This window comes from Chrysemys picta, chromosome 1, assembly GCF_011386835.1.
Source record: "Chrysemys picta bellii isolate R12L10 chromosome 1, ASM1138683v2, whole genome shotgun sequence".
Taxonomy (NCBI): domain Eukaryota; kingdom Metazoa; phylum Chordata; order Testudines; family Emydidae; genus Chrysemys; species Chrysemys picta.
In genome coordinates, this window is record NC_088791.1 from 63,433,007 (window position 1) to 63,454,741 (window position 21,735).

The following is a 21,735-nucleotide window of genomic DNA, read 5'->3' on the forward strand; positions in this document are numbered from 1 at the left end:
ACACACAAGAGCTCTCTGCTTTGCAATCAAATGAAACCACAGAGGCAGCAGAATGAGAATTTCAATTTCTTGGCACTTCTGATCATATTTTAATGTTGTCCTTTGGGGCAGGTAATACTACATAAACCGTGCTGTTTAACAACATGCTGTCTGTAAAGTGAATACTGGTGGCCTTGACAGTAATTACAGAAATAATTAAACAGGGTGGTTATACAAAGTGTAATAAACCCAGTAAGAAGCTCATAGACTAAGTGGATTCAGTGGAGGGAAGTGATCGGATATTCAGAATATGTATGGACCCCCAGAGATCCATCCATTATAAAAATATAATACCAGATCACTACCAGATGCCAAAAGGGGAAGAAACAATGTGAGATGGCAGCAGAGTTAATGTATCACATGGAAGTTATAGCTAGCTAATGAAAGTGCTCAAATGTATACATCTGACACATCTTTGGCACTGTTTGTTTGGGATGTGTTCATCTCCAGAAAATTCCACCAAGCAACTGCAAATAAATTTAGAGGGGTCCAAATTTCCACTGCTGATGTGGTGATCTGAGACAATACCTTCCATTAACATGACACCAGCACTGGAAATGGGAGTCAACAGGAAGAAATGCTAATTTGCTGCATAGTAAACAACTTTGTAGGGAGAGAAAACAAAGGTAATGGGTGCTAAAGCCTGGCTTAAGTAAAATGCAGCTAGTACAGGAAGTGCTCAAAGCCAGTGGATTAGAGCCAAAGAGTCAATGAAATATCATAGAGACAAGTTAGTACCTAGTCTGGCAGCTACAAGAGTTCCTGTTGGGGCATTAACACAAAATAATCGAGTGGTCATGGGTTCTACCTCATGAGGCATGGAAGCCACTGGAGCACAGGGGTTAAAGAACAAGTGTGTGCAGCATATGTGGTCCTTAAAAAAGCTAGAATAGCTACAGATGAATCTAAAGATGGATTAAAGGAACACAAAACTGGGGCTAGAAAGGGGTGGGCCACCCTATGCACCTCTTCGTGGCCAGCTGTAGCACTGCAGGGGAGACCCACCTTGCTTTCCCTCAACTGGGCAGGGCCGCCCAGAGGATTCAGGGAGCCTGGGGCAAAGCAATTGTGGGGGCCCCTTCCATAAAAAAAGTTGCAATACTATCGAATACTATATTCTCGTGGGGGCCCCTGTGGGGACCGGAGCAAATTGCCCCCCCCCCCGAGCGGCCCTGCAACTGGGTGTGAAAAATCCACTTGCACAGATCAGAGCAATGAGAAGCACAATAAGCTAATCAATAGAAGTATATCTCCTTTAATGGAGCCCCGGGGAAGGAGCATGTGGAGTAACAGTTCTAAGGCCCTTTACCTCAGGACCTAGGTTCAGAACTCCCAAACTCAAAGTCTCATATTACTGGAGAGAGATCACCACGCTTTTCAGGATGGCTGGCTTCAGTCTCCTCTCTCGTACTCAGCTGCCTGTTCCTGTTTGAATAGTTCAGTCTTAGGGCAGAGTAGGGAGACTCTTTGATCATCCCCAGACTGTTCTGATTATGACCTCCTGGCTGAGCCTTAAAAGGGTAGTAAACTCCATCACAGGTGCATAGAGTAGGGTTACGATACGTCCTCTTTTTCCCGGACATGTCCGGCTTTTCGGCACTCAAACCCCCGTCCGGGGGGAATTGCCAAAAAGCCGAACATGTCCGGGAAAATGCCGGCCAGGCACTTCCCCTCCCGCGGTGGCTCTGCTCCTCCCCTGACTCTTCGGCTCTGTTTAAGAGCCGAGCTGCCCGAGCGCTATGGGCTTCAGGCAGCCCCCTTGCCTCCGGACCCCAGCCGCCGGCCGGGCACTTCCCCTCCCGGGCTCCGGCGGCGGAGGGTCCGGAGGCAGGGGGGCTGCCCGAAGCCGGTAGCGCTGGGGCAGCTCGGCTCTTAAACAGAGCCGAAGAGTCAGGGGAGGAGCAGAGCCACCGCGGGAGGGGAAGTGCCCGGCCGCGGCGGCTCTGCTCCTCCCCGACTCTTCGGCTCTGTTTAAGAGCCGAGCGCTACGGGCTTTGGGCAGCCCCCATACCTCCGGACCCTGCGCCGCCAGAGCCCGGGAGGGGAAGTGCCCAGACCCTGCGCCCCCGGCCAGCGCTTCCCCAGCGCAGCTGGAGCCCAGCCGGGGACGCAGGGTCTGGAGGCTGCCCGGCAAACCGTGAAGCCGGTAGCGCTCGGGCAGCCCTTTCCGCGTGGCTGGGAGTGGGAGGGAGGAGGGGGTGGAGTTAGGGCAGGGAAGGGGCGGAGTTGGGGCGGGACTGGGGTGGGGAAATGGGCGGGGCCAGGGCCCGTGGAGGGTCCTCTTTTTTTATTTGTTAGATATGGTAACCCTAGCATAGAGGAAGGGCGTTGATAAAGATATGTTCAAAATCAAGACATGTTTTGGCCTAGTTTAGTGTTTGTGCTTTTTATTGTATTGTATCTTGGTTTTATTGATATTGCTCAACATTCTCAGTGCCACAGCAGAGGCTTGAAGTCACTTTAGAAATAAATTTGGTAAAAAATGATTAACATCTGTCATGTGTTTTGTCTGTAATTTAGTGTTTTATTTTGGGGTTGGTTTGGTTTGTTTGTTTTTTAATGTACATGAGGCCACAGGTTTGTGTTAGAGAAGGCACCTTGCATCTGGAGTGGAAGGTGATGAAGTCTGTGATGGTCCTAAATTTCTGTGGTACTTTGTTCCACAGTCTCTGACTGGCTGCCAAGAAGGGGGTCTGTCTGTCTTTACAGTAGACAGTTCCATTGTGCCTGAGGAGCGGAGTTATCACCCGTGGTCTTCATCAGAGAGCTTTAGTTGAACTTTTAGAGAGGCTCAGACCATTGAACACCTTCAAGATAAGGACCAAGACTTCGAATTTAACTCGTGGCTTGTCTACCCGGAGACAAAGAATATGCCCACCCAGCATAGTAAGCCTGGATCTGTGTGACATGCACCTGTGCAGACCTGTTGTTTCCAAGCCTCCACTTCAGCATCCACACTCCATTGGAAACCCGGGCCTTACAACTGCACTACACAGACCTGAGCTAGAACTTCAGCCTCTATCGGCATATACCCGTATCCCAGCGTTCCCAGTGCCCTTGCTTGCTGTTGCCACTCTAGGGCTTGGTTCATAGTGGGCTGTGGAAGAACTCGTCTGTCTGCCCTGTGTGAGTTGACCAGAAGTGTTGAGGGGTTTTAGTCTGCAATACATCCAACTGAGCCATTTTGTGTCTTCACATTGCCAGCAGCTGGAGCCATCAACATGGATCCCAACCTGCTGGAAGAACTTCTCCACTTCAGAGTCTTATTTCAGGAAACAGACATTTCAGCAGCAGTTTTTGAACTGCCAAAGGCATCTCTCAGAGGAGAGTTCTGACATGTCAGTGCAACCCAGCTGATGCCACTCATATCTGTTACCTTAGCCACAGATTCCCCATATGTCGACCGGCATTTCTGGAGCAGGGGCACAAGCATACAGTGGCGGGATCACATTGTCATGCGGACCTGGCATGACCGACAGTGGGTTCAGAACTTTTGCATGAAGAAGCAGACATTCTTGGAGGTTTGTGATCAGCTTGACCCAACCCTCCAGTACCCCGACACCTCATGTGTTGTTAGAAGTGGGTCACTATAGCCATCTAGAAGCTGGCTACCCTAGACTGCTACAGGTCCATGATTTGGAGTTGTCAAATCAACTGTGGGGGTTGTAATGGCAGGTTTATGACACGATCAGGACTGTAATGTACCCAAAGATGGTGGGCATTACAAATGTTCCTGAAATAATTGCTGGCTTTGAGAGATGAGCTTTCCAAACTTTGCTGGGGCCATTGATGCAACTCATTTGCTATAGTTTGCCCTCTACAAGGAGCACATGAGTACATAACCTTGAAAGGGTATTACTCCACCATTATACGGACCCTAGTTGACCCCAGGGCAGATTCATAGACACTAATATGGGCTGCACTGGCAGCGTGCATGATGTCAGGGTGTTCCGCAGATTGAGACTTAAACTTCATGGAGAAGCTGGGACATTATTTCACTGAATTATGTTGTTATAAATGTTATATATACTGTTCCCACTGTTATTCCAGGGAACCCTGTTTACCCCATGTTGCCATGGCTTATGAAACCATATTCTGATTTCAGAGCACCTGGCAAAAGAAGGTTCAACTGCACATTCAGTAGCTGTAGGATGGTGGTGGAATGTGCATTTGGCAGATTGAAATCCTGTTGGCACTGCCTGAAAAAACGTATGGATGCCAATATTGTCAATGCAGTCCACATTATTGTGGCCTGCTATGTTCTGGACAATGTCTGTGAGGAGAAGGGGGAACCTTTTTGCCAGGAGTGGACTCAAGACAGTGTTGGATTTCTGAACCATTACACTCAGGCAGACAGTGCACCTCTCATGATTAGTGCTGGATCTACATTCCCAATGGAAATCAGTGCTGCTTTGTGCACCCACCAAATGGGTTTGCACACTCTCATGCATGAAGGGATATGAAATGGTATTCGAAGTTGTGCTGTGTATAAGGCAGCTGTAGGAATTGTTTTTAATGTGTTGGTGGTATGAATTTTGTAAACACTTCCCTGAAATGTACAGGGATGTCTTGCTATTATAAATATCGGTCATGTACTGCAACTCACAGCTTATGGATTACTGCAATGACAGTTTGTAATTTTTATTATGAAGTTTATTGAGAACTGGCATGTGATAAAAATGGCACAAACTTTCATAAATTTTAGCATTGCATACAATAAAATTTGCTCTTATAGCCTTGGCGCAAATTCAACACTTTATTTTACACATGTATTTCCATGTAAGAACCAGAAAGGCAGACCAGCTGCCATCAAAACATACAACACAATCACCAAACTCAGTGCCAAAACAGTGAAAGGTACATTTTGCCAAATGACATGGCGGGATCACTTTCTCATGTGGACCTGGCATGACCAACAGGGGGTTCTGGGTGACCCCAGTCCCTCTGTTCTCCTTGGCCTTTAAGGTGTATTTTACATGTGTGGGCCCTGACTACACTGCACATCGTACACTTGTCTATTCCATGTGCTGCTCTTCATTGCCTATGACATGGTCCAGCCAGTCCCTGAGTTGTACAAAGGCTGCATAGTCTGCAGGGTCGGCTCTATGTTTTTTGCCGCCCCAAGAATGGCAGTCAGGTGGCCTTTGGCGGCATGTCTGCGAGCGGTCCGTGGTCACCCGGATTCAGCGGCGTTTCTGCAGGTGATCTGCCGGTCCCGTGGCTTCGGCGTACCCACTGCCGAATTGCTGCCGAAACTGTGGGACTGGCGGACCTCCCGCAGGCACGCCGCCGAAGGCCGCCTGACTGCCGCCCTCACAGTGACCGGCAGGCCGCCCCCCGCGGCTTGCCGCCCCAGGCACGCTCTTGCTGCGCTGGTACCTGGAGCTGCCCCTGATAGTCTGCAGGGCACAATAACGTGGAGAGGACTCGGGTGTGGGGCTGCAGCAGGAGCTGAAGGTGGCAGTGGAGTCTGCAGTCTGGTAGTCATGAGCACAAGTAATTGCTTGAACAGCTCTGAGCTCTGTCTTCCTCCCTCAATCTGCTGTCATACTCCATGAATCTCTCTGCCAATCTCTCCTTATGCCGTGCAGCCTCTCTAGCTCGCTCTTTCCACCCTTCTTCCATCTTTACCTTATAATACTCAATCTGGTCCTTCTGGAATTCTATCTGCTGATTTGTTTTATCTAGAATCTTCCATCAACTCATCTCAGATTCTCTTTCTCCTTACCTGCAATCAGTAGGTCTGCTCCCCCAGGCTTTGCTGCCGTGTGTTTCCCTTGCAGAGGTGGAAAGGCCTTGAAAGGAAAATGAAAGAGCATATTGTTTGACCGTGATAAAAAAATCACGTTTTCCATGCTATCAAAGGGGCTGTTTTAACTCAAAGTCAAAATATGATACTTTTTAATCAATGGGCTTTATTTTATTCACACAAAAACACCGGCCACTTCAGATGTCCTTTATAGCAGTGCTAAAAGCCATCGTGCATCCAGGGGCACCATTTCAGATTGGGGCGGGGGGAAGGGACCTTTCACTGTAATTCCAGGGGCTACTTAGGGACTTGAACAGAACAGGCAAGCATCAAGTGATTCATCCTGTCACCCATTCCCTGCTTCTGGCAAACAGAGGCTAGGGATATGCAGAACATGGTGTTGCATCCCTGCCCATCCTGGCTAATAACCATTGATGGGCATATCCTCCATGAACTTATCTAGTTCTTTTTTTGAACCCTGTAATAGTTTTGGCGTTCACAACATCCCCTGGCAAAGAGTTCCACAGGTTGACTGTGAAGAAATACTTCCTTATGTTTGTTTTAAATCTGCTACCTAATAATTTCATTGGGTGACCCCTTGTTCTTGTGTTATGTGAGGTAGTAAATAAAATGTCCTTATTCAATTTTTCCACACCATTCATGACTTTATAGACTTCTATCAGATCCCCCCTAAGTCATCTCTTTTCCAAGCTGAAAAGACCCAGTCTTTTTAATCTCTCCTCATACGAAAGCTGTTCCATACCCCTAATCATTTGTGTCGAACATCTCTGTACCTTTTCCAGGTCCAATATATCTTTTTTGAGATGGAGTGACCAGATCTGCAAGCAGTATTCAATATGTGGGTGTACCATGGATTTATATAGAGGCAATATGATATTTTCTGTCTTATTATCCATCCCTTTCCTAATGCTTTCCAATATTTTGTTAGCTTTTTTGATTGCCACTGCACATTGAGTAGATGTTTTCAGAGAACTATCCGCAGTGACTCCAAGATCTCTTTCTTGAATGGGAGCAGCTAATTTAGACCCCATCATTTCGTACATATAGTTGGGATTATATTTTGCCATGTGCATTACTTTGCATTTATCAACAGTGAATTTCATCTGCCATTTTGTTGCCCAGTAACCCAGTTTTGTGAGATCCTACTGTAACTCTTCACAGCCTGCTTTGGACTTAACTATCTTGAGTAATTTTGTATCATCTGCAAATTTTGCCACCTCACTGTTTACCCCTTTTTCCAGATCATTTATGAATACGTTAAATAGCACTGGTCCCAGTACAGACATCAGGGACATCACTATTTACCTCTCTCCATTCTGAAAACTGACCATTTAGGGTACGTCTATACTTACCCGCTGGTTCGGCGGCCAGCAATCGATCTTCTGGGATCGATTTATCGCGTCTTGTCTAGACGTGATAAATCAATCCCAGAAGTGCTCGCCGTCTACGCCGGTAATCCTGCTCTGCGAGAGGAGTAGGTGGAGTCGACGGGGGAGCCTGCCTGCCTCTTGTGGACCCGCGGTAAGTACTTTTAAGTTCAAACTAAGGTACTTCAACTTCAGCTACGTTATTCACGTAGCTGAAGTTGCATATCTTAGTTCGAACTGGGGGCTTAGTGTGGACCAGGCCTTAGTCCTAGCCTTTGTTTCCTTATCTTTTAACTGAAGTGCCTGGCAGTGCTTTCAGGATCATCTAACAATCCTTAATTTAATTTAATGACAAGCAGGGCCGGCTCCAGGCACCAGCCCACCAAGCATGTGCTTGGGGCGGCGCCTGGAGGGGGGCGGCGCTGCGGGGCGCTCTGGCCGCTGGGGAGAGCGGAGTCGCGGCGGGCTCGCCGCCCTCCCCCCGGTGCTCCACCCGGTCGGGGAGAGTGGAGAGCCGCGGTGGGCTCGCCGCCCTCCCCCCGGTACTCTGGCCACCGGAGAGAGCGGAGAGCCCCGGCCAGGCTCTCCGCCCACCTCCCAGCGCTCTGGCTGCCGGGGGCTCGCCGCCGGGGAGAGCAGAAAGCCCCAGCCGGGCTCTCCGCCCTGCTCCCGGCGGGCTCTCCGCCCTCCCCCCGGCGCTCTGGCCGCCAGGGAGAACGGAGAGCCCTGGCTGGGCTCTCCGCCCACCTCCCAGTGCTCTGGCTGCCGTGGAGAGCAGAAAGCCCCGGCCGGGCTCTCCGCCCTGCTCCCAGCGCTCTGGCCGGCGGGGAGAGCGGAGCCGCGGCGGGCTCGCCTCCCTCCCCCCGGCGATCCGGCCGGTCAGGGATTGCAGGCCCGCGGCCGGGCTCGGCGCCCTCCCCTGCCGAGCCAGCCCTGATGACAAGCCTTTTGTTACTTTAATCACTCTGCCTCTGTTTATAAACAAACTCCCTGCCCCAAGGACTGAAGCTGGGAGCAGCACAGAACTCATCACATATCACACTCAAGCTGTGTTGCAGTTAAGAGCTCCATCTGGGACTAGGGCATGAGCTGTGAGCAGACCTCCTGTAGGAAACCCCAGGGGTGGGGGCAAGTGTCCCCCCCCCCCCCCCCCCAATGGTGCCCTGCATACATCATGGTAAAATAAACATACAAAATTCAATTGTAATGATTTCTAGATCCCCTTCATTCTTTCCAGGAGGCAGGGAATACTCATGAGGAGTCTATTCTCTAACTATGTTTTTTCAGTCTGTTCAGGATAAACTCTGGAGAATAATGATATTCAGGAGGTCCAAGAGTGGAAGCATGAACTTCTGTTCCAGGTCAGTGGAGGATGATCATCCGTCTAGGCTAAGGAGATATTTAGGAGTCTAGCAACTGACTAGCACATCACGGAATGGAGGGGGCTTGTGAGTTACAGAGGTAGCCCTAAAAAGTATGCTCTGCATTGGAACATGATTGACCATGTGGAGTAACTATTCTGTTAAGTTCTCTTTCATCACCAGCCAGCAAGGGGTGAAAATTCATGGTAAAAATCAGCAAGATGCTGATATATCATGGAGATGCAGTACAGCCTCCTTACAAGCACCCTGCCTCCATCCACAGACCCAAATGACTGCCAGCCATGGGGACTCATAACACCGATAGCCATCCTCACTGTAATTTGGACTCATATTTAAACCAGCTATGAACCAAATACATAGTTTGGTTTGATTTGTACTGAGAACAGCAAGGTTTCTCTGGGATTCACTTTAAAAGTGGTCCAGGACGGTGCAAGCATGGCTGATTTTTTAAGGTGCACTGTATTAGATGGGAGGGGTATGTGAGGCTGTTAATTGTGGAGACACACCCATACTTGTAACAGTCAGTGAGCCACTAGTATAAATTTCATGTTATTTATGATTGTTTAACTTTTTTTCTCATTTGCAGTGTCCATTTTGAATCCTACATGGCATTAGGGAAGGGTGAGGTACAATAAGGGAATAGCGTGGGTCCCACACTGAACAGAAGCACATCAAAACCCCAGATTATATTAATAAGGGCTTGTCTATACTTACCGCGCTGGTTCGGCGGCAGGCAATCGAACTTCTGGGTTCGATTTATCGCGTCTTGTCTGGACGCGATAAATCGAACTCAGAAGTGCTCCCCGTCGACTCCGGTAATCCTGCTTGCCGCGAGGAGTACGCGGAGTCGACGGGGGAGCCTGCCTGCCGGGTCTGGACCACGGTAAGTTCGAACTAAGGTACGTCGACTTCAGCTATGTTATTCACGTAGCTGAAGTTGCGTACCTTAGTTCGATTTGGGGGTTTAGTGTAGACCAAGCCTAACTTACTAGGACCTGTTGTGATTATTGGATCTAAAATCCTTAAGCTGAACTGTAAAAAGTACAGTAACTCCTCACTTAAAGTCATCCCGGTTAACGTTGTTTCCTTGCTGATCAATTAGAGAACATGCTTGTTTAAAATTGCACAATGCTCCCTTTTAACGTTGTTTGGCAGCTGCCTGCTTTGTCCACCGCTTGCAGAAAGAGCAGCCGTTTGCAGCTAGCTGGTGGGGGCTTGGAACCAAGGTGGATCGTCAGCCCCCCATCAGCTTCCCGCTCCCCTAAGTTCCCTGTGCAGCAGCTGGGCAGCAGGATATCAATTGCCGGCAGTTCAGCTGTCCCTCCCCTGGTCCCCCCACTGCCATGTGCTGCTCCTGCCCTCTGTCTTGGAGCTGCTCCATGGAGCCTCCTGCTTGCTGTGTGGGGGGACAGGGGGAAGTGGGGAGCTAATATCAGGGTGTCCCACTCCCCCCTGCTCCTGCCACCTGCTTACCCCATCTCCATAGAGCAGGGGGGACACAACAGGGTTCAGGACAGAGGGAGCTTGCAGGCAGCAGCTGCTGTCTCAACTTCCTGTTCTAAAAAGGCAGTGTACTTAGAGTGGGGACAGCGTACTTAAAGGGGCAATGCGCATCTCTCACACACAGGGTGTGTGTCTCTGTCTCTGTCTACCATGCTGTCTCCCCTCCCTCCATTCGTGCTGCCTTGTAGAGTGTGAGGCTACATTAACAACGTGTTAACCCTTGAGGGCTCAGCTGAGTGCTAGTTCATTATTTAGCAGTGAGGCATTCCCTGGGAAATATCCCACCCTCTTCTACCCTCTGACTCCACCACCTCAACCAAGCTTCACAATCATCATTGCAGTGTTCAGTATTAAATTGTTTGTTTAAAACGTATAGTGTGTATAACACCCCCATTTACATTAATTCTTATGGGGAAATTGGATTAGCTTAACATCGTTTCACTTAAAGTCACATTGTTCGGGAACATAACTACAATGTTAAGTGAGCAGTTACTGTATGTGAAAGTTACAGTAATCGTAAAAAACAAGTTGCTTACCACAATGAACATTATACCAAGTGCAAGATATCCAGACAAAAAAAAAGCTGGATTTGTCTAAACAAAAAAGACCTGCTTTGATTCATAGACTATTGAAATCATGCTCGGTAAAACCAGAAGTAAATTGATCAAAATTAGTGTGATGCATATTAGGCCAATTGGTTGACAATGAGGGGGATGATGTATGGTGCCTACTTTCCCGCTTTTTGGGTTTCTTAAAAAGAGACTTTGAAAACTCCATTCTTTCTCTCTCCCTCTCTCATCTCCTGTCCCACCTTGCATCCCATCCCAGCTCATTTCATCTCATCCTCCGTGACCCCAAGGAGCAAACGAGACAGAGACTTTCTTCCAGAAGGCTGGCTGGCCTTGTTCTTGTTCAAATAACTTTGTTTTTCACATGAGTTCTGAAAATCAGCATATCATCATGACATCCTGTCCTCAGCCTGTCAGTGGGGTTACCTAATTGCTAGCATCACGGAGACACATAAGATCCTGTTTTTGCCCCCTGCTCCTCCTCTCCCCCTGAAACTCCGCCCCGTGGCCAGGTTGGAAGTCAGAAGCTGCAGCCGGTAAGAACCGCCCGGGCCGGGGGGACCCAGCTCCAGGGCTGGCAGAGCCCTCGGAGAGCAGTGACTGTGGGGTGTGGGGAGCCAGGAGCCCAGGCTGGAGCAGGTCAGTCCAGGCTGCTATGGAGAGTCCTGGATCCTCCAGCTGCCCTGGGTGGTGTGCACCAGAGGGCGGGGACATGGGCTGGGGCCTGATCTTGGGCACCCCCGCCCCCAGCCCAGGCTTACTTCTCTGCTGCAGCCGCTGCTCTTTCTGCTCTGCCTTCAGAGGTGGGTGGCTGGAGAGCAGCAGCTGCTACAGGGGGAGGGCTAAGGCAAATTTTGGGGTGGCTATAGCCCCCCACCCCCAGGGCTGTCTCTGCTAATACACAAGGGTTAACTGTGTATCTGGTTGAGCAGTGTGCATGGAAATAAAAGGTTAAACATTGAGCAGCTACATTTGAACCAGGAAGTTGCTTCTGGTTCTTGGGAAGCAAGTGGGAAGTGTTGGGATGGAACGGCTGGGCAGCACAACCTCAGGGGATTGTGGGATAGTGTTGTCAGACTCTCCAGACCTGAGTCTGGCAACATGGACACGAGCTGCATCCGTATGGTAAAATACCTGGACTGTGAACTGTGTCACAGCTGGGCTTTGGCTATGACCACCCCTTAGCAGTGTCTACGGGCCCATGTCTAGAAGGGTTTCTGGCTTACGTCAGATTGATTCCTGTACGGATGGAAGGGGGACTTGGGCTTAAACCTGCATCAGAACCCAGGCTTAGTGTGCTGTGTAGACACCCCCTTATTGCACAGCAAGTCAAGGTGTGAATGTACAGCTCATTAACCTGCCACACACTAAGTTTGAAACAGCAGTATGTCAAAGTGTGCTACAAACATATGAGGTGTGGTAGCAGGGTCCACACAGTTTAATAGTGTGTTATTAGTTGGTGTAATGTTCATTCACAGCCTGGTTTGCCATGCAGTATGTCTCTGCTCTCAGTATTCAATGGGAAGCTGAGAGAGGACAGGTATGATCTGCTCTTGGTAGCCTGTGTTGCTGAAAAGATGTGCTGCAGTTGGAATTTCCTAAGAGCTTATTGGCTTCAGGACCAGGTGTATTGTATTGCTGTAGTCCAGACAAGAGGTGACAAAGGTGTGTATAACTCTTCAGGGCAGGAACTGTCTTATGTGTTTGTACAGTGCCTTGCACAATGGGGTCCTGACCTTGGTTTGGGCCTCTAGGTGCTACTGTAATACAAATAATAATGATATCTTGTAACACACTGAAGGGACTGCTTTGCCTACTGACATGAATCAAGTGTGCAGTGGCAGGCCTAATTCTGAATTCCCTTGTTTTCATTGGTTTAAACCGCAACACTCATTTTATTTTAATTTACTGTGTGTTTTTATTGGGCTTCTTGACTCTTGGAGTAAACTGAAATTTGAGTTTTGTGGTATGAGAAACTTGTATACTACATGCCAAACCTTAAAATATAAAAAATAAAGATATTAACTTTATTCCTGCTATATTATGGAAAAACATTTCTTTTAAACTTTTTCAATTAATTAGATAAATTATAGTACTCCAAACACAATAACATTACCTACAGCCAGGTACATGGCGATATGAAAATATATCTCCGAAGACCACCAAGCTCAGTTTCACTTATCCATACTCAAATTTAGATTCAGTACTCTTGATATCTATTACAGTGGTAATGTCTTTGAGTATATATTTCCCCCTTTTGATCTGACAAGTTAGCCAAAAGCAGGGTGTTTGGGTTGTTTCCATTTGGAGGAGGAATTGATGGAGTCAGGTGTTTCTTTGATGTAATCCTGTATATTTACACAGAATGTACAAAGTCCTGTTTACCTGAACACAGCAGAACTCAAACAAGAAGAGACAGTGTCCTTTGCCTACAGTTCCAAGCCACATTTCCAGGCAGCACTTAGCCCAAAAGTTCTCTTAGATTTTCTCATGCTTGTTCTGTGGCCTTGGCTTTTCTACCTCTGCTTCTCTGATGCTTTCTCCTGCTCCCCTGCATCTCTGTCACAGACAAACAAACCTTCACAAAACAATGACCACCAAGACCCTTCTGCCCACATGTGCCTGTGTTTGGGATAGCGGCTACTATCTGGTTCCATAAAGAAGCTTAACAGTTTGTTTCTTACAACTATATTTAAATGAAGGGAGGTGGTTTATGTCCAGTCCATAAAAATATTCTGGGCCTGATTATCAACCCAGCCTTAACCAGGTCTCCCTTCTTTTGTGTACTACTTTTGCAACAACAATTATTTCTAGGTAGAATTTAGGCTGGAATGACACAGAGGGGCCAGGATGGGAACCAGGATCTGGGACTATATATTTTGGTTTTCACTTATGGTGTCGCCATTCTTTCTCAATGTCTTCATGGTTGGGACTTATACCCAACACCTTTCAGAGCATTCATTTTACAAGAATATAATTCCACACATGGGCCTCTACTACAACTGAGGTGTTTCTGGAGAGCATCCCCAAACGAAGGTCAATTTTAGGACTGACCTCAATAAAAACGTCTATCTGTTTGTGAAACTGTGTTTTTGTGAAAGTTCTCTTTTCCTTATCCCTTTCTCACCTCTTGTCAAGCCTTACCCAGTGTTGCCAACTTTTGTGATTTTATCACAAGTCTCATGATATTTGGTGATTTTTCTTAAAGCCCACCGTCTGTAGTCAGGTGATTATATGATAATCTGAGTTTTCATTTAAAAAAAAAAACTAGCACAATGGATCAACAACCTACTAGTGGTGGGAAAATCTTCAAGTAAACTGAGGATCTGCACAGATCCACAGCCATTTAACAGAGCATTGAAAAAAAGTCAATACTCATTATCAACAATTGAGGACAAACTGATTCACCAGCCAGTGTGCCACCTTCTGGTCAGGTGTGGCATTGCAGAGTATTTTCTCTGTAGTCCTGCCAACCAGCTCTGCTGGTGGTGGTCCCCTTTTGCCCTGTGACTTGACCCTCCAGCCAGCTCACCTTTGGCTTTACCCCTTTCAGGGTAAATCAGGGTTTTCACCTAATAGTCCCAGAACCTCACAACAGGTTGACACTCCTGGTACAGACTGAACAGTCCTTCTGGCCCCTTGGGTCCAGGGTATTCCCACTGGTCTTCCCTGTGAGGCTGTAGAGGAATGGAGGGACTCCATCTACCCTGGCTTCCAGCCCTGGGACCCTTATAGCAAGTGTTTAAGGTCTCTCTGTTCAGACCTCATGCTTCTTCCCTGGTCTACTTCCTACATCAGTCTACCTTCTCCTCAGGGGACTCATATTCTCACCAGAGGGTTCAAGCCCTAGTCTCAGTTCTCAATGTAACAAAGGAAAGGAAACCAAATTAACAGAAATAAAGAGCAGCACCAGCTTTTCTAATCCTACCAGGATCCTCCAGCCCTCTGTCCCACTACTTTGCACTCACAGGCAACTGAACTTGGCTCTCTGCTGTGCTCCTCTCTGGGAGCTGACGATGAGAGATCTGTCCATCTCCCCAGGCTGGGTCCTTCTGAATGAGCTTCTCCCTTTTTAATGCTCATCCTTCAAGACTGGTATACCTCAAAGATGCAGTGGGGCAGGGCTGCCTGAACCCAAAACTGCTCTTTAACCCCTTCTTGCCTGGTGAAGGGTTTGTCCACCTTGTCACACCAGGGTAAAAGTGTTCACTGTTTGTGATGTCAAGAATGGGTTCTGGGATATTGAGCTAGACAAGCCGTCCAGAGACCTGGCAACCTTTGCCACACCTTCTGGTATGTCCCATTGGGTACAAATGCTTACGCCACAGAGGTGCTCCAGTGTAAACTGAACCAGGTACTAGAGGCACTCCCTGGCATCGAGATTATAGCTGATGATATTCTTATTGTAGGAGAAGGCGAGGTCAAGGAAGAGGCAATCCAGAACCATGATACCAAGCTGCTACAACTCCTAAACAGGTGCTGGGAACAGATTATTAGGCTGAATGCAGACAAGTTGGAGCTGAGGAGAGAATAAGATGGAGAATATCTTATTGCCCTTATATAAATCCATGGTACGCCTACCTCTTGAATACTACATACAGATGTCTCCTCATCTCAAAAAAGATATACTGGCATTAGAAAAAGTTCAGAAAAGGGAAACTAAAATGATTAGGGGTTTGGAACGGGTCCCATATAAGGACTTTTCAGCTTGTAAAAGAGGAGACTAAGGGGGGATATGATAGAGGTATATAAAATCATGAGTGTTGTGGAGAAAGTGAATAAGGAAAAGTTATTTACTTGTTCCCATAATATAAGAACTAGGAGCCACCAAATGAAATTAATGGGCAGCAAGTTTAAAACAAATAAAAGAAAGTTCTTCTTCACACAGTGCATAGTCAACCCATGGAACTCCTTGCCTGAGAAGGTTGTGAAGGCTAGGACTATAACAGGGTTTAAAAGAGAACTAGATAAATTCATGGAGGTTAAGTCCATTAATGGCTACTAGCCAGGATGGGTAAGGAATGGTGTTCCTAGCCTCTGTTTGTCAGAGGGTGGAGATGGATGGCAGGAGAGAGATCACTTGATCATTACCTGTTAGGTTCACTCCCTCTGGGGCACCTGGCATTGGCCACTGTCTGTAGATAGGATACTGGGCTGGATGGACCTTTGGTCTGACCCAGTATGGCCGTTCTTATATTCTTAGAGCTGAGGTCCCCTACATTGGACACCTGTTGACTTCTGAGGGACCCTGAGAAACTGAGAGTCAATAAGGAAATGCCCAGACCAAAGGATGTAAAGGAAGTCCAGCAATCTTTAGCGATACCCTACTATCAGAAGCCTGTGAACCCTAGAGAGAGTTAACACCCAATTACGCAGTGTGGGAATAGTCAGAGACCAAAGAACAGGCATTTGAAAGAGTCAAGAAAATAATAATCGAGGCACCAGTCCTAAAGTACTACAACTCTGCAGAGCAGCTACAGTGACAGTGTGATGCCTCAGGAGGCGGCCTAGCAGCAGCACTGATGCAAAGCCAGTAATACATAGCATTCGCTAGTAGCGCTCTGACAGACACAGAAAGGGGGTGTGCTCAGATAGAAGAGGTGCTACTGGCTATGTTCTTTGAAATGGAATGATTCCATCAGCTCACCTTTGGGCACAAGGTGGACATGCAGTCTGATTATAAATCATTAGAAAGCATTATAAAGAAGAACTGGTGGGAGCAGCCAAATGATTACAATACATGTTGAGACTCCAGTGCTATTGTATGAAGATAAGGTACTGCCCAGGAAAGTTACTACTGGTAGCAGATACCCTGAGCAGAGTAGAGTACAACACAAATGACTCTGGAACAGGAGATGGAATCTGTCAACATGCTACAATACCTTCACAGCTCTGATGGGGGTTCCAGCAAATCAACAAAGCACCAAATAGGATGGGGTGCTACAGGCAGTAAAACAATTCAGACTCCAGAGTTGGCCAGATGGCAAGGAGCAAGTTCTACAGGAGGTTATTACCCTCCTGCTACCAGGTGTAGGAAGAACAGTGAGTGCAAGATAGGATTTTGTTTAAAGGGGACTGAGCAGTAAGCCCAGCAGATTTAAGCATTGACATCATGAGGTTGACACATGCTTCACACCTGGGGATAGAGGCATGCCCAAGAAGAGCCAGGGAATGTGTTTACTGGCCACGTATGAATGCCCAATTGAGAACATACCTGGAGCTATGCAAGGTGTGCAGAGACTATAGTGAGCAACAACAGAAGGAGATTCTACAGCCTTATGAATTCCAAACCCAACCCTGTGAAAAGGTTAAAAAGACCTGTTCACTTTTAATGACAGTAAGATTCACAGCAGACATTCACAGCAGATTACCACTCCAATTTCATAGATTCCTAGGCCAGAAGGGACCATTGTGATCATCTGTGTTATACCATCCTGGGTAACACAGGCTATAGAACTTCTCCAAAATAATTCCCAGAGCATATTTTTTAGAAAAACATCCAATGTGGATTTAAAAATTGTCAGTGGTACAGAATCCACCATGACCCTAGCTGAATTGTTCCAATGTTAATTACTCTTGCCATTAAATATGCATTTCCAGCCTGAATTTGTCAAGCTTCAACTTCCAGCCATTGGATCCTGTTATACTTTTCTCTGCTTGATTGCAGAGCCCATTATTAACTATGTGTTCTCCATGTAGATACTTATAGACAGTAATCAAGTCACCCCTTAACCTTCTGTTTGTTTAGCTAAGTAGATTGAGTCTGTGAGAGGGAGGGAGGAAGCTGCCTGCAGGACCCTTGAGACCTGGAGCAGGCTTGCTAAAAGAGCCAACCAGAGGCACCTGGCACAGGGAGGGAACCTCAAGCATCTGGTTTCTTGTAAGAGAGCTCTTGTGGAAGAGCTGAGCCTGGGAAGTCTGCAATGGAGTCAGCTCTGAGTAGGACAGTGGCAAGCCGAATCCCATAGTGGATCACCTCTTAAGAACTGGGGAAAAAAAACCTCTTGAAGGAACCCTTTTGCTCAACCAGGCTCTCAGGTAAGAGCCATGCCTGGGACAGATTTTTGTAACATTTGTTGTCAGAGGCTACCGGTGTGGTGCTTCTGCTTTCTCCTGTTGATATCACTCGGCTGCGTGCGTGTGTTCCCTCTGTGTGCTGCCCCAGCTCTGCAGATAGCTGACACAGCAGACCCGACGAGAACCCCCAATGACCACAGAGTCTAGTAAGGTACAAAGGCACCTCGGCCAGGTTTATTGCGATCTCGGACACAATTGCAGTTCCCTGTAGGTTTCTGAGCCTAATTCAGGGCATACTACGAGAAAAGTGCCTCTTGGCAAGGACCTGGCTCAGTGGCGGGACTTTCCACTGCCCCCGTGGCCGGACAAAGATATCCACTCAGGGATGCATTCTTATACACAGATACAAACAAGTTACACATCACTCCTGACGTATTGAGGTGCAACCCCTCTATGCAGCAAGGTACAACCCCTCTACGTAGTAAGGTGCCGCCTCGCACCTTGTACCTGTTGGTTCGATCAAAACAACTCTATCCATCATTTTACCCTTTTGCCCCTGTCATTGGGATGGGTCGGTCTGTTCCCTGTTATCTGTGGAATGTTCCGGTATAGTGTATCTTGGTACCATGTTTATACTTTAACTATGCGAGGTAAATATATATTTATGCAACATCAGCCCTTTTCTTGCCAGCTTCTGTGAGCAGGGCCTGCCTCTTGCTCACAGCTTAACTTTGCTTCATATTAGCGAAGTCTTGACCATTACTTTAGTTTGGTTCAGGCCTCATACTGGGCCTTCATTAGGCCTTTACTTACTACATTGCCTTCACTTACTACAACGTTGAGTTTTACTTTTGAGTTTACTTTGTCTGAATAAATCCAGATCCTAACAAGGGTGGTGACTGGTTCAGTAAGTGTGTAGAATCTGTGTAAAAGGGCCTGGAAAATGGAGAATCAAGAGCAGGGGGCAGTGCAAAGACACTGCTGGCTGTAAGGGGGTGCATGGGACAGTCAATGCATTTACAGAGTCTATGACTATACTTCTGGGAGGTAGACTGGAGGACACTCAGGCAAGAGTTGTGACCAGGAAACTGAAGACACATTTTGCAAGGTATGGTATATCTAACATGCTACGCTAAGACAATGTGCTACAGTACCCTATAGCAGAATTCAAATGATTCAGTGCCAAATGGGAATTTAAGCACAAGACAGCTTCCCTTGGGTACCCACAAAGCAATGGAAAGGCAAAGTCAGCAGTAAAGACAGCCAAGAGGCAAAAGCAAAACAGACACAAAGGGATCCTTACCTGGCAGCTTTGAACCATTGAAATACACCCTCCCAGGGACTAGACAGTAGCCCATACAACGACTGGTGGACTGGAGAACCAAGATTCTGCTTCCTATGAGAGGCAGTGTGTTTCAGTCCAGCAGAGGAATGATGAACACTACACAGAAGCAGTTAAGAGAAGGCCAAGCTAAGCAGACAGCCCTTTACAACAAAGGAGCAAAGACTTGAGGCTACTTTGCACAGGGGAGCAGTTCTGGCTTAACCATTAAATAGCCACCTAAAGCAATGGCAAAAGCCAACAGTCGAAAATTCAGTGGGACACAGGTCAAGTAGCTACAGTCTCAGGTCAGTGGTGGAGATTAAATCAAATACAACTATGAACCCTAACAAACCACAATGAATTGGTAGTAAAGTCTATGTCCCTTTGATAGCTATGTACTGGTAACATCTGGCCCCAGAAAGTCAGCAAATGCCTGCAAAAAAGACTGAAGCTATGTCAATAACTGTTTTTTTAATTTGCTGGCTGAATCAAAATAACTGGAAAAATTTTTTGGGGTTGACCGAAAATATTTTTTTTTTCACAAACAGAAAGTGGAAAAAAAACGTTGGGGTTTAATTACATGTTTTGTTCAACCCAAAACATAGTTTCATATTTTACCCCCCCCCCCCTTTTTTAAATTAAATTGAAGTAGATTTTGAAGTGAATTTTGAATGAAAAAATGTCAAAACCAAAATGTTTTGTTTTTTTTCAGAATTTTATTTTATGACAAACAAATTTGTTAAATTCACAAAATGTGTTGATTGAGCAGAATCTGCATTTTCAGAGGAAAAAGAATTGTGCGAAAAATGTTGTCCAGCTCTACCACCCATAACAACAAAAATTGTTAAAAGGTAAGATGTAACAATCGGCATGGAACTTGAAGAGAGGAGCACGGGGTGCAGGAGGGAAGAGTTTGGAGGAGTCACCACGTTGTTCCTGTTGGGAGGAGAAATTGGTGATGGAGGCAGGTATTTTCTTTTATGCAATTTTGTTTCTTTACAAAGAACAACATGAGAGAGTTTCCTGGCTCACAGCATCAAGTCTCTTTGGGTATATCTACACTACAGTAAAACAGCCACAACTGGCTCATGTCAGCTGACTCGGGCTCAATTCCAAAACAGGCCATGTACACTGCAATTTTCTGGCCCCACAGCCTGAGCCCCAAGAGCCTGAGTCAACTGACATAGGCCAGCGATGGGTGTTCTATTGCCGTGTAGACATACCCTTTCAGACCACACCTAGTCCAAAATCTCTTTCTAGGCTTCTTCCAGGGCCAACACACAGTGCTTGTTCAGGGGACATACAGACTTACATCTGCCTATGTTTTAGGCAGTGTTCTGTGTTGGATTTAAGCCCCCTATTGTTTCTTTCATTTAACCTGAATGAAAAGCAGCTGGTAACCTCACCAGCTTCAGTGTGGTTTAACTCCACATATATCAGTATTAAACTGACATTAGTCAAAAGTGCAGTGCAATGCCCAATTACCAGCCCTAATGATCTCTGAGGAACTGACTACTACTGGGCTGGCCAGGGCTACTAGCAGCTTGAGACAAGTACTGAGCTTGCAGCACTCCTGTTCCTCTTTACTGCATTTCAGACTGTAGGGAAAGGAAACATTGTTGAGGGTTGTCCTTATTCCACAGGTGCTGGAACTAGGGGGGCAGGGCGAGGGTGTGGCAGCACCCCCTGCCTTGAAGTGGTTTCCATTATATCCAGGGTTTACAGTTTGGTTCAATGGTTCCAGCACCCCTGCCTCATTCAGCAGGAAGAGGGATGGAATGTTGGAAACAGAAGATTCTGTGGCAGTTGCAAATGACAACTGGTGATTCCTGGCTACTGCTGTAGATAAAGATAATACCTCAGGCCTTGGCTACACTTGCGAGTTGCAGCGCTGTAAAGCTGCCCCTAGCGCTGTAACTCACTCCCTGTCCACACTGGCAAGGCATTTGCAGCGCTGTATCTCCGTGGTTGCAGCGCTGCATGTATTCCACCTCCCTGAGAGGAATAGTGAGTATTGCGCTGCCGCTGCAGCGCTGCGGCGCCAGTGTGGCTGCCAAATGCACTGTGAATGGCCTCCAGAATTATTTGGCAGTATCCTACAATGCCTGTTCTAGCCACTCTGGTCATCAGTTCAAACTCTACTGCCCTGGCCTCAGGAAACCAATCATGTGACCCACCCTTTACATTCCCCGGGAATTTTAAAAATCCCCTTCCTGTTTGCTCAGCCCGGCATGGCGTGGATTGCTATCAGTGAATCTTTCCAGGTGACCATGCCTCCACGTGCCAAGCGAGCCCCAGCATGGAGCAATGGCGAGTTGCTGGACCTCATCAGTGTTTGGGGGGAGGAAGCTGTACAGTCCCAGCTGTGCTCCAGCCGTAGAAATTACAATACCTTTGGGAAGGTATCAAAGGACATGATGGAAAGGGAACATGACCGGGACGCCCTGCAGTGCAGGATTAAAGTGAAGGAGCTACGGAGTGCCTACCACAAAGCCCGCGACGCAAACGGCCGCTCGGGTGCTCCCCCCACGACCTGCCGATTCTACAAAGAGCTGGATGCGATACTTGGGGTTAACCCCACCTCCACACCGAGCACCACCATGGACACTTCAGAGCCGGTGGGGGGGGGGGGGAGGAGGAAGAGGAGGAGGAGGAGGAGGAAAACGGGAGTGATGGTGGTAGGCCGGATGGAGACACCCCAGAATCCCTGGAGCCATGCAGCCAGGAGCTCTTCTTGAGCCAGGAGGAAGGTAGCCAGTCGCAG